Raw genomic sequence first — 10,611 nt, forward strand, 5'->3', positions numbered from 1 at the left:
AGAGAGAGAGAGAGAAGAGAGAGAGAGGAGAGAGAAAGAGAGAGAGAGGAGAGAGAGAATAAGGAATGGGTGTGTGAAACTGTGCCAATGTTCAGCAGGTGACTTAAAACTCTCCAATTTGCTCAGCCCAAGAAAGCTTTTCCCTGCTATAATTATCCTCAATCTCAATCTCTCTGTCTCTCTCTTCCCTCCCTCCATCTGCCCTCTCAGTCTCACCACTCCTGTCCTTCCTTTCCTCCCTTCTTTTCTCTTTCATTTTCTCATAAAAGAACCATTTAGGTTTCTTGCCTGTCTCTTCTCTTTCTTGTTGATCCTCTCTCTCCCTATCCCACTCCTCACCTCTTGTAAATGTCTCCCCCTATACACTCCAATTACACAGTGTGATCAGTGTCCTTCATGACTCATTGTGAATGAAGCTTGATGTGGCCCTCAACACTCCTGTCCCCTCATCTTCTGTTATTTTGATGCTTCTCCTGCTTGTTCCCATTTCCTAATGTCATATCTTTAAGTGTAGCCTTTCTTCAGGATTCTTACATTGAGCCTATCTTCCCTCCACCCACACCCCTTCCTTGGGGGTCTCAGAAATGTTGTGAATACAAGCAGGCACCTCTTTTTTTCTGACCTGCTTTGGCATGTTAGTCTCAGTTGGAAAAAATTATACAATTGAAAATTATACAATTTCTTTACTTCTCAAGCACCCTTTGCTTCCCAAAAGTGAAGAGCATGTGTGTGTTACTGATCTGTCCACAGTTTCTAAACCCAAGCCAGGCACATAGTGTCAGTCCATAAATATATGTTGGAAAAAAATGAATTCCTTGAACAGTTGCCTTAGAAATAAAGATTGTAATCTCTATGAATTGATTATATAATCATAAGACTTCTTAGGGTTGGCCCATTGCTAATTGAATTTTACAAACAAGGACAAAAAAAAAAAAAAAAAAAAAAAAAAAAAAAGACAGAGAGATACCCCAGCCTCCAGCTACGTGGCTACAAGCAGGCTCAAGGCCACTCTGGGCAGAGTGGGACAAGTCCAGACACACAGCCCTTGATTCTACTTAAATGCCCATGACTCATCTCTGCCATATCCCAGGAATGTGAACTTAGAAATGGTTTTCAAGTCTTAGCTCCAGCTTCTGTATCCATGAAGAAGATGCCGTCTCTGACTCCTTGGTGTTGCATCTACACACTTTTCAAACAGGACGACTAAGCATCAATGCTTCTCTTCATTTAAGGTATCATTAATATTTATGAACTACAGAGAAAGACTTAGAGGGTCTGTTAGGAATTATAGAGTGGCAAAGCAAGAAAAAAAAATCATAGAAAATGCAAAACAGCAAACCACAACTCATGAAGTTCTGAGGCCCCACTTCGAGAAACTTGCATCCTTGCCTCCTCCCTACCATTAAATAGTTGCTCCAGTTCTGCCAAGTGCTCAGCATAGGCCAGAAGAAAGATGAAAAGAAACCTGTCTGTCATGGGAGAACAGATGAGTATCTGCTGAAGTTCAGAACTCTCTGTCAATGGGATTAGAGAGGCTTCATAGAGAACATGAAACTTGATCTGGAGCCTCAAGGAGTGTGCTAAAGACCTCAGAATTACAGGAAGGATGCCTATGGGGAAAAAGAAATCCATATGTGTGTTTGTGTGTGTGTGTGTTTTGCATGGAAAAAAATTAAGGTTCCTAATATAGACAAGGGGCCATGATAGTAACCTGAGGTCTTGTAGAAAGCTGCTGAAAGAGGACCTAAGAAGGGAACTTGAAGGAAGCAAGGATCGGAGAAAATGCAAGTCTATTCTTCTGTGTTCTCTAAGATGAGCATCTCTAGAAAAACTATTTGATCTATAGCTATAGCTCAGCTGGCTTTCTGGGCTCCTGAACATGCTAGGTTCATCTGTTCCAATACCCAGATAGGGCTTTGAAGAAATAATGTCTGGGTAAGAAGCATGGGAAGAGCACTCTCAGCAGAGTGGGAAGTGGCCAAGAACAGAGTCTCACATTTGGAGACTTTGGGAGAATGAGGCCAAGACAGGCATGTGAAGACATGCAACAGGCCTAGAAGCAAGGATTCTAGGCTCTGTAAGTCCTCATTTCTTTGGCAGAGTGTCTGAAGGATTCCTTCAAGACATGTGCAATCCACCAGCTCTCTTTGCCCAAATCCATTCTGTTCCCTGCTGGGAGCCTGTTAGAGGGAAAGTACAAATGTCTCCATGTGTCTTGGCCTTTGTAGTAATCTTGCCTCTGCTGGAGGGATCAATTGCTTATGTTTTCAAGAACTTGGTCTGGGACCTTTGTGTTTTCCCAGGGTAACTAATATCTCTGTTCCTTTTCAGAATTGTCCAAGTCTAGATTTGAGTCTTAGGTCTGAGGGTGGACATGAAAACAGCCTGGAGTCTGAAGCCTTTTTCCTATAGTTCAATGCTTGCCATAGGAGTCTCCTGTCTAGAAAAATTTTGAATCTACTTGCAGAAAGGGGATTAAATCCAGGAGCTGCCATATTTAAAAATATAACTAGGGATGAATGGAAGAACTCTAGGTTAGAAATAAAAAGTCTTGAATTCTAGCTCATTGCTGTGTTTGTATGCCTAGAATATGTTTTGCCATATATATTTCAAACTCCTATCCCTTCCATAAAATGGGAGTGGATAATTGACTAGGTGATTTCCATATTAACATCCTCTAATCTTTGGTTGAGGATAGGCATTGGTGTATAAGCCTTACTGAGAAAAATTAAGGAAAATATCCCATGCACATCATTTTTACCATATGTGTGTACATTCCTAACATAGATTTGGACCCCACCCCTGCCATATGGTCCCCATACTTTGTCAGCCTGCCTATCCTTTATTGCACATCACAGCTCAGCATACCACATGTCCCAGTGTGCAGGAGATGCGCTGACACAGGCTTCACGAAGGCTGGCTCTGTTGCTTGTTCTCTGTGGCAGCTCCTTGAGGAATACTCAGTCCAGCTGCAAATCCTATACAGTCTGGTTTTGTGGAGAGGAAGACAGGAGCCAGCTTCTAGTCAGCTCCTCCACACTTGGTGAGACAGGTTCTGTGAGGCCTCTCTTCTCTATCACACTGTGGTTTCAAGGTCATATTTGCCTTTCAGATACAAATATGGTGACACTGGCACTTCTCACCAGGTCATATTAACAGAAAGCTTCAGGAGCCTTAACCATCTTGATGGGAAGACCTGAAAACCTAGCACTGAACTATGATTGCAGAAATCAAATGCATGCTGCAGAAGGGGAAAGATTGTGGTTCTCTCAAGGCTGAAGGTTGTCACATTCTTCTTGCTCCTGAATGAAATGACACACCTCATGAAAACCTCCTCCTTCTCCTCCTCCTCTCCTTCCTCTTCTTCTTCCTCTTTTTCCTCCTTTCCTTCCTCCCTCTTCCTCCTCTCCTTCTTTTTCTATTTTGGTCCTGGTACGGTCACATGGATATGTGCCATATATTTCTCAGAGGTTTTAAAAAGAATAATGAACCTGATTCAGACCACAGCTCTACTGCTTCAAATGTGGCTTCCAGCAAAACAAATCATGCAGCTTCTTTAAGCACTTTTGTCCTAATCTTTAGAAGATGATCCTGCCCAACCTGTTGCCATTTTCATAGGATATTTATGAGATAGACAGATTATATTTGTAAAATTTATGTGTAAGCAGTAAATGATTAAGGACTGTTTACGATCTGTGGAGAATAGAGAACCTCTTGGACTATGTAGTTTATTACGTTGGACCCCTCTTCGAAAGAAACAAAAACAAGCCCCCGAATGTGTACAAATAATTTTGACATGACTTCAAGGGGTTAACTTAGCAGGTTCATTTATGTCAACAGACCTTAAGGTACAAAATAGATAATACCAGCAGTCTGTCACAACATTATATATCTATTTTTCTTGCGTTTTTTTTTAAATTTTTAAACCCAGACATAGAGTTCACTAGCTTTGTAGTTAAGGAATGACCAAAGAAATGGAGGGTGTGTATGTCTACGTGTGCATGCATATACATATGTGTATGTGTATGTGCACATGTGTATGTGCCTGAGAGAGAGGGGGGCTCATCCCTGTATTTCTTTCAGCAATAACAATATAGTACACAAAATCCATCTGTGATGGAGGAAGCCCAGGGCTTCTTGTGGGTCATATTTCACCTCCTAGTGAGCTGATCACATCACTGTGTGTTTTTTATTTGCTTGACTCTTTTGTATGGATTAACTGGAAAATTAGAGAATCCATCAAAAATTTGATCTCCCTGGTTACAACTTGGTAACTGTCTATTTTAATTGCATATTGAGTCACACCTGCTTAAGATTGTGTGTGTGTGTGTGTGTGTTGTGTTTGTGTGTAATCTCTATCTCTATATATCTATATCTATTCTATCTATATATTAATGTGTTCCCCTCTAGTTCCTTCTTTCCAATCAGCATGAATAAAGTGGTGAATTTACTCCTCTCTACTTAACAGTATTTGTGTATCTTAACGGAGCTTCTATCCCTTCCAGTGAAAGTAGATACATTCTAAGCACTGTGGATATATGTTATCTTCAGTGAACACTTGTCTGTTTCTTTTAAAATAAACTTTTTTAGTAAAGTATGAGACTCTCACACAGAAGAAACACAAATGACTGTGTCTGACTGACTTCATGAATTTTCATAAGAAACCAATATGTAGATATAAAAGTCAAATACTTCTAGTAATTCCTTCTAAAATCCTGTCCTGTCCCATCCTTGGTTCTATCCCAGTTTCCTCTTCAAAGGCAGCCAACATTTAGACTCTTAATGCTGAGTAAATTTTGCTTTTCACATTTAGATAAAAGGAAGCATGTAGATGCATTATTTCATTGCTGTTTTTGCTCAATGTGATGCATTTTATGTTGGCATTTAATGTGTCCTTGATGGTTCCTGAAGTCTTGTTATAGCAACCCTTGTCTACTTAAGTGTCATGAGGGCCTATATTTTATATTTGCATAATAACTACTATATATTTGGCATTTGTTTCATGTTTGTTACACATTAAAAGGTCAAGAACAACTTTTTCACACCCTCATCATCAGTCAGTCATCTATGTATGTCTATGTTATTTCTGGAATCTATTCAGTTCATTTTATAGTTATCTGGGTCAGTGCTCCAATCTTTAATGACTACAACTTTATAGTACCTATTACCTGCTCATGCACTGGGATTACCTTGACCACCCTTGGCTCTGGGTATTGCCCTGTGGATTTTGGAATTATTTTATCTATCTGTTGCAATAATACAATGACAATGAAAATGATGGAATTTTGATAGGAATTATCTTGAATATTTAAGTCAATTTACAGATAATTGGCATGTTCCAATATGTTGCTGTACAACCTATTATCATGGGATTATATTCATTTACTCATATCAGTTTGTTTCAAAGTTTTATACATTATTCTATCTCTCCTAAGTGTTAAGTCTTATGTACATTTTACTAAGTTGATTCCTAACTGTGATTTTTTTGATGCTACTGTCATTTAATTTACTCATTTTGGTGTTAATGTGAAGAGATAGGAATAATTTTCATCACTGATCTTGTAACCAGAAGCTTTGGCATGTCTTGTTATTCATTCTTAGCTTTTATTTTCTATACACTAAAATCTCCCTTTATATAAATATTTCTTTCACATCTCTTACCTTTTTGTGTCTTTCTTTTTCTTTTTTCTTTATATCATTGCCTAGGACTTCCTGTACAATGTTAAATGAGAATTATCTTTATAGATGCCTTGGCCTCATTTTTTAATCTCAGCTTTTAATCTTGCTATTAAATTTTAATGATTGGTGTGAGTGTCTAATGTTTCCAGGGATCAGTTCGGAAATTGGTTTGAAATGTCTAATGTTTCCAGGGTTCAGTTACAAAAATCCACCTTAGTTCATATTTTAAGAATATTAGGAATATTCCACTTACAGGAGGGCTGGGTTTTTCAATTACCAATAGTCTATGCATCTATATATGAAAAGATGTCCTTTTTGCCTTTATTAATGTAGTAAATTGGTTCTTTTAATAGACTTTATTGGAGAATGATGATATTTTTAGCTCATATGTAAATTAAAGAGGAAATACCTAGACTTCTTATATATATCTTACCTCCATAAACATAAAATGGTGTATTTGTTACAAAGAATCTACAGTGACATTTTCCTGCAATTTCCTTAGAGTTCTTTATTTGTGTTATACATTTTTAAAGTAACATTTAAGGGAAGTTTGCCCTGACTTACCCTCTCTTTTCCTAATCTTCTCTTTAGCTGTGTCTAGTACTGTGTTAAATATAATCTCTTGGAGTTTTAATTTGAGTTGTTGTATATTTCAGCCATAAATTTTATTTTATTTTGGTTTATAGATTAAGTCTTCAAAAATCTGTAAAATCTATGTGCTTAGTATGTTATAGCCCATAGCTAAAATAACTGTAATATCTGATGTCCTTGTTGTCCTGTATCTCTGACTAATTGGCTGTTTTCTTGCTTCTTTAGCTGATTGATTAGGTGAGTGCTTGCTTGCTTACTTGCTTGACTAATGAACTGATTGGATGGGGGCATTTAGCCTTGTCTTTTGCTAACTACAGGTTATTTTAGAAGCGATGTTGGTAGAAATTCTAGAGAAAATTTGAGGCTCTGAAAAGGGTTGCTTTCCTCCAGAGAGGAAGTTATTTTGTTTCGAGGAGATAGGTAAGTTAGGAGAGGTCACTTAAGCATGTTTCAGTATTGAGCCCTTGAGTAGCTGAATTAAGAGCTTTGTGAGGACAACTTATTCCTAGTTACCTCTCCAATTACTATTACTCTTTGGATTTCCTAATGATAACCTGGGATTTCTACCTAAGCCTCTTTTCTTTGACAAAGGTCTTTTTCTTGACCTCTCACCACATTTTGTCCTCGAGACTTACAAAACGATGTGAGGTTGCACTCAGCTCCTCAGCTTGCTAACCACAGGTGAGTGTGCACAGATTGCTTAATGGGAAGAGTAGTCCCAGGGTGATAGGCTCAAGTCTCTGCTCTTCTGTTCTCTTTAGTACCTTAATGTCCCATGCCCTCGCTGCCTTAGATTTCTAAGGCCTACAAATAACAGTTCCTGTATATATTCTGCAGAGAGTTCCTAATTTGTCTCAGAGAGCACACAGCCCATGTGCAGCTGGTCTCCTTCACTCTCACTGACATGGAATAATTGCATTCACATTTTGCAGATCTGGAATTTGAATTCAAATGATCCAACTAAATAAATAAGATGACAAAGAGAAAAATTCAGCTTTACCCCTACCTGTATCTCTTCAGGGTGTCTTATCATAAGACACATGGAAGCTAAGCCTCTTTCAATTCTGGCCCCTATTTCATGTCTTGCTCTAGGGTAATTGTCAAGGAAATCTTGATAAGAATGTATTAATTCTTAAAGTGAAGCTCTTCTCTAAGGGATAAATGCATTGTGCTAATAGAGTTATTCTGAAGGTGAACAGTCTTTGACAGTACTCACTATTTTGGAAGAACAGGAGTAGAAGGCTGACTTGGCATTCAGAAATACAGTAGGGGAGTCAACCCTGCCCCATCCTAGTGCACATTTTTCTTCAGAGGCTGCCTTCTATTCTGAACCTTGGCTGTATGCAATGCATTGGAAATGAATTGACTCCTCATAGGAGAAAGGCCTTGCCTTTCTGAACCTCTACCGTTAATCAAAGAATTTAACCAGGTCCTGGTCCTCCCTACAAGAAGGGCTCACTGAAACCCTTCAAGAAAGTAATAACTGCCTATCTACCAGTGGGCAAGAGGTCAAAGTTGCAAACTTCCTTTTTTACAGTAAGAACAAAATCTCCCATGAAAATGGGGAATTTCATAAACAAAGCCAAGCCATCTACAAGTTGCTTGGCTTGGGGAGTTACTATGAATTTCTTAGCCGTAACTTCTTGTTTACAGTAGTGTGACAGCCATTGATATTTTATAAGTCTTTTGGGTTATTTATGTGAAGCAGTGCATGTGATTGCTGACTAATGAACAAATGGTGGAGCTCTCACAGGGGTGTTTACATAAAATAATTACTTAAGAATTAGTGAAAATGAAAAAAAATTAAAAAAATTAAAAAAAAAAGAATTAGTGAAAATGAAGTTCTTCCTAAAATGGAAGATATTTTGAAACATAGTGACTACAGCTGTTTGGTAGTAGATTGTACTCCGAGTAAGTCTTGTGTTGTAGATAGTCTAGATAATCTAGAGTTCTAGAAAGGTTTATAAATGATCTAAGCAAGTACTATAGGAAACCTGTGACTGAGTCACCAGGTATCTAAGAATGCTAAACCCGGTGTCTCCTGAGTGCTAGATTGGAAGGAGAATGTCACAGAACATGTTCTAATTCCTCTAGCCAGAGGGACTGTTAGGGACCCAGGGTTCCACTCACCTTCTAATGTAGTTATCTTTTGAGCTTCAGTGGCTCTATCCTCTATGACATAAGTATCTGATCATAGTTTTAATTGTGATTTTCTGAGTCAGTGTCAGTGGCTGTGGAGAACCAAAACTGACATTTGGTTTTGAATAGCTAACCATCCTTTGTAATATTTAGCCTGGTCTGATGGCCTACAGAATTATCAATGATGCCTTATGTTGCTGTGGGAATTTACCTTCTCTGTCTGTTCTCCAATGTCATCAACAAGAGTATCAGTAATTGCCCCTCATGGTTCACAAAAATATGTTCCTCTCATCCTTCAACACACACACACTCTCTCTTTCTCTCTCTCTCTCGTGTGTGTGTGTGTGTGTGTGTGTGTGTGTGTGTGTGTACATGTGCTCATACACATGTAGACACTCTCCATTATCCAGGGTGTCTAAACACCTTGCGTTTTTTTTTTTTGTTGTTGTTGTTGTTGTTAACACAAGGTCTCTATCTGTCTTATATACTGGGACCTGGAGATAGCTGGCATGTAAGCCCTAGGGATCCAACCATCTTTCTCTTTATCTCCAGATAGGAATATAAGCGCATACCAATGGGCCTAGCATGTGATTATCACATGTGCTGGGCAAGCACTATACCTACTGAGCAATCTTCCTAAACACCTTTCCTTTTCTATAATCCAGTTCTTCTATTAATCTCTTGATGTATCTAATGCCTACTCAAGACTGAAGGGCAAGCAAGGATCACAATTTGCTAAAAATGATGAAAGAAATTAGTAATGTGGCCTGATTTACAATCTAGTTTTTTAATAGGCAATGCCAAAATATTTTCACCATGCCTTATTCTCTCTCCCAAGCATTTTCTCTGACATCCACACAGAGACTCATGTCATAGTTAAGGAGCTACAGCAAGTGTGATGAGTGTTCAAGTTAGGAGTCAGTTCTTTCTTTATTGAATACCAGTCTCATTCTCTTTCTAGTGACTGTCAGTTTTATCTCAGCATCTCAGGTCTTGGTGACAGGCTCTCTATTAACCTCCTCACTTGAAGAGGCAGCTGAGATGTGGGAGGTGCAAGGCGGTGTGCTCCTCACTAGGTCTCCTGCATTAGCATCAGGTTTAGTTAATGTTAGCACTGTATTACGTACAATGTTACGTCTAATTCAGACCAAAAAAGTCCCTACTTCCCTCTTTGGCTTTTCTTTTTAAACTAACATTGCCATTATTAATGAACCTTTGGTCTAAGAGATCAGATGTTTGAGTTAAGTGTGTGTGGAGGAAGGACTTTAGACAACCTCAATTTCTTGTTCTACTCTGTTACTCTTGTAAGTGGGCCAAAGCACTGCTGATGCATGGACTGAGGCTATTTCTGGAGCTTAGAAGGCCTTAGCTCTCTCCTTTATTAAATTCATTCTCAGGATGAAGAGCAGTGGTGAGAACCTAGGAGCCAGCCTATCCTAGACTGAGCCACTGTTTGTAATGGCTCTTTCACTCAAATCTGAGAGCTCATAACTCCCCTAAAGTATGTTGAGGACTTAAGTGTTGATGCTGGCTTAAGCCCATCTGTGAGGCGAACTTAATTTTGACTTCCTGGTGACTCATCAAAGATCCATCCAACCCTTTTCCCAGCAACTTGGCCCAGACTTATTGCCTCGATGCTCCTTTCTTGCCAAATGGCCCTCAGAAAACACTTCGTTCTGGCCTCTCCAATGGGGAGAGCCACCTGAGTAAATGGAGAAAGTGAATGGGCTGATGACACAGAAACATACTCACACATACACACACACACACACACACACACACAGAAAGAGAGAGAGAGAGAGAGAGAGAGAGAGACAGACAGACAGACAGACAGACAAACAGACAGACACAGAGACATACAGAGACATACAGAGACATACAGAGACAGAGAGACAGAGAGGCAGAGAGACAGAAACAGAGGCAGAGACAGAGAGATTGACAGAATAACTGGGTACTTGAGCAGCCCACCAATTTCCTGGGTGCATCTGAATAAAGAAAGCACAGCTGATAGCACCCAGCAAAGTAAAGGCCTACCCAAGAGACCAAGAGAAAGAAGGCTGAAGTCCGAGAAGGGTTTGATTGCAGGTAAAGGGGCATTTTACTCTCTTATCAAATTGTCTAGTTTGTATCCCTTTACATCTTTCACTTGAGTCCCTCATTTCAGCTGCTGGAAAGTGAATTATAACCTTGGTGTTATGTTGG

The 10,611-nt window shown here is 39.2% G+C and overlaps 1 protein-coding gene across 2 annotated transcripts in view; it reads left to right on the forward strand.

Annotated features, from left to right (window-relative positions):
• Lrmda (leucine rich melanocyte differentiation associated) overlaps positions 1–10,611 on the forward strand; it is a 1,019,879-nt gene that overhangs the window by 896,199 nt on the left and 113,069 nt on the right. The window lies entirely within an intron of this gene.

The sequence above is a fragment of the Mastomys coucha genome, unplaced genomic scaffold (assembly GCF_008632895.1).
Source record: "Mastomys coucha isolate ucsf_1 unplaced genomic scaffold, UCSF_Mcou_1 pScaffold9, whole genome shotgun sequence".
NCBI lineage: Eukaryota > Metazoa > Chordata > Mammalia > Rodentia > Muridae > Mastomys > Mastomys coucha.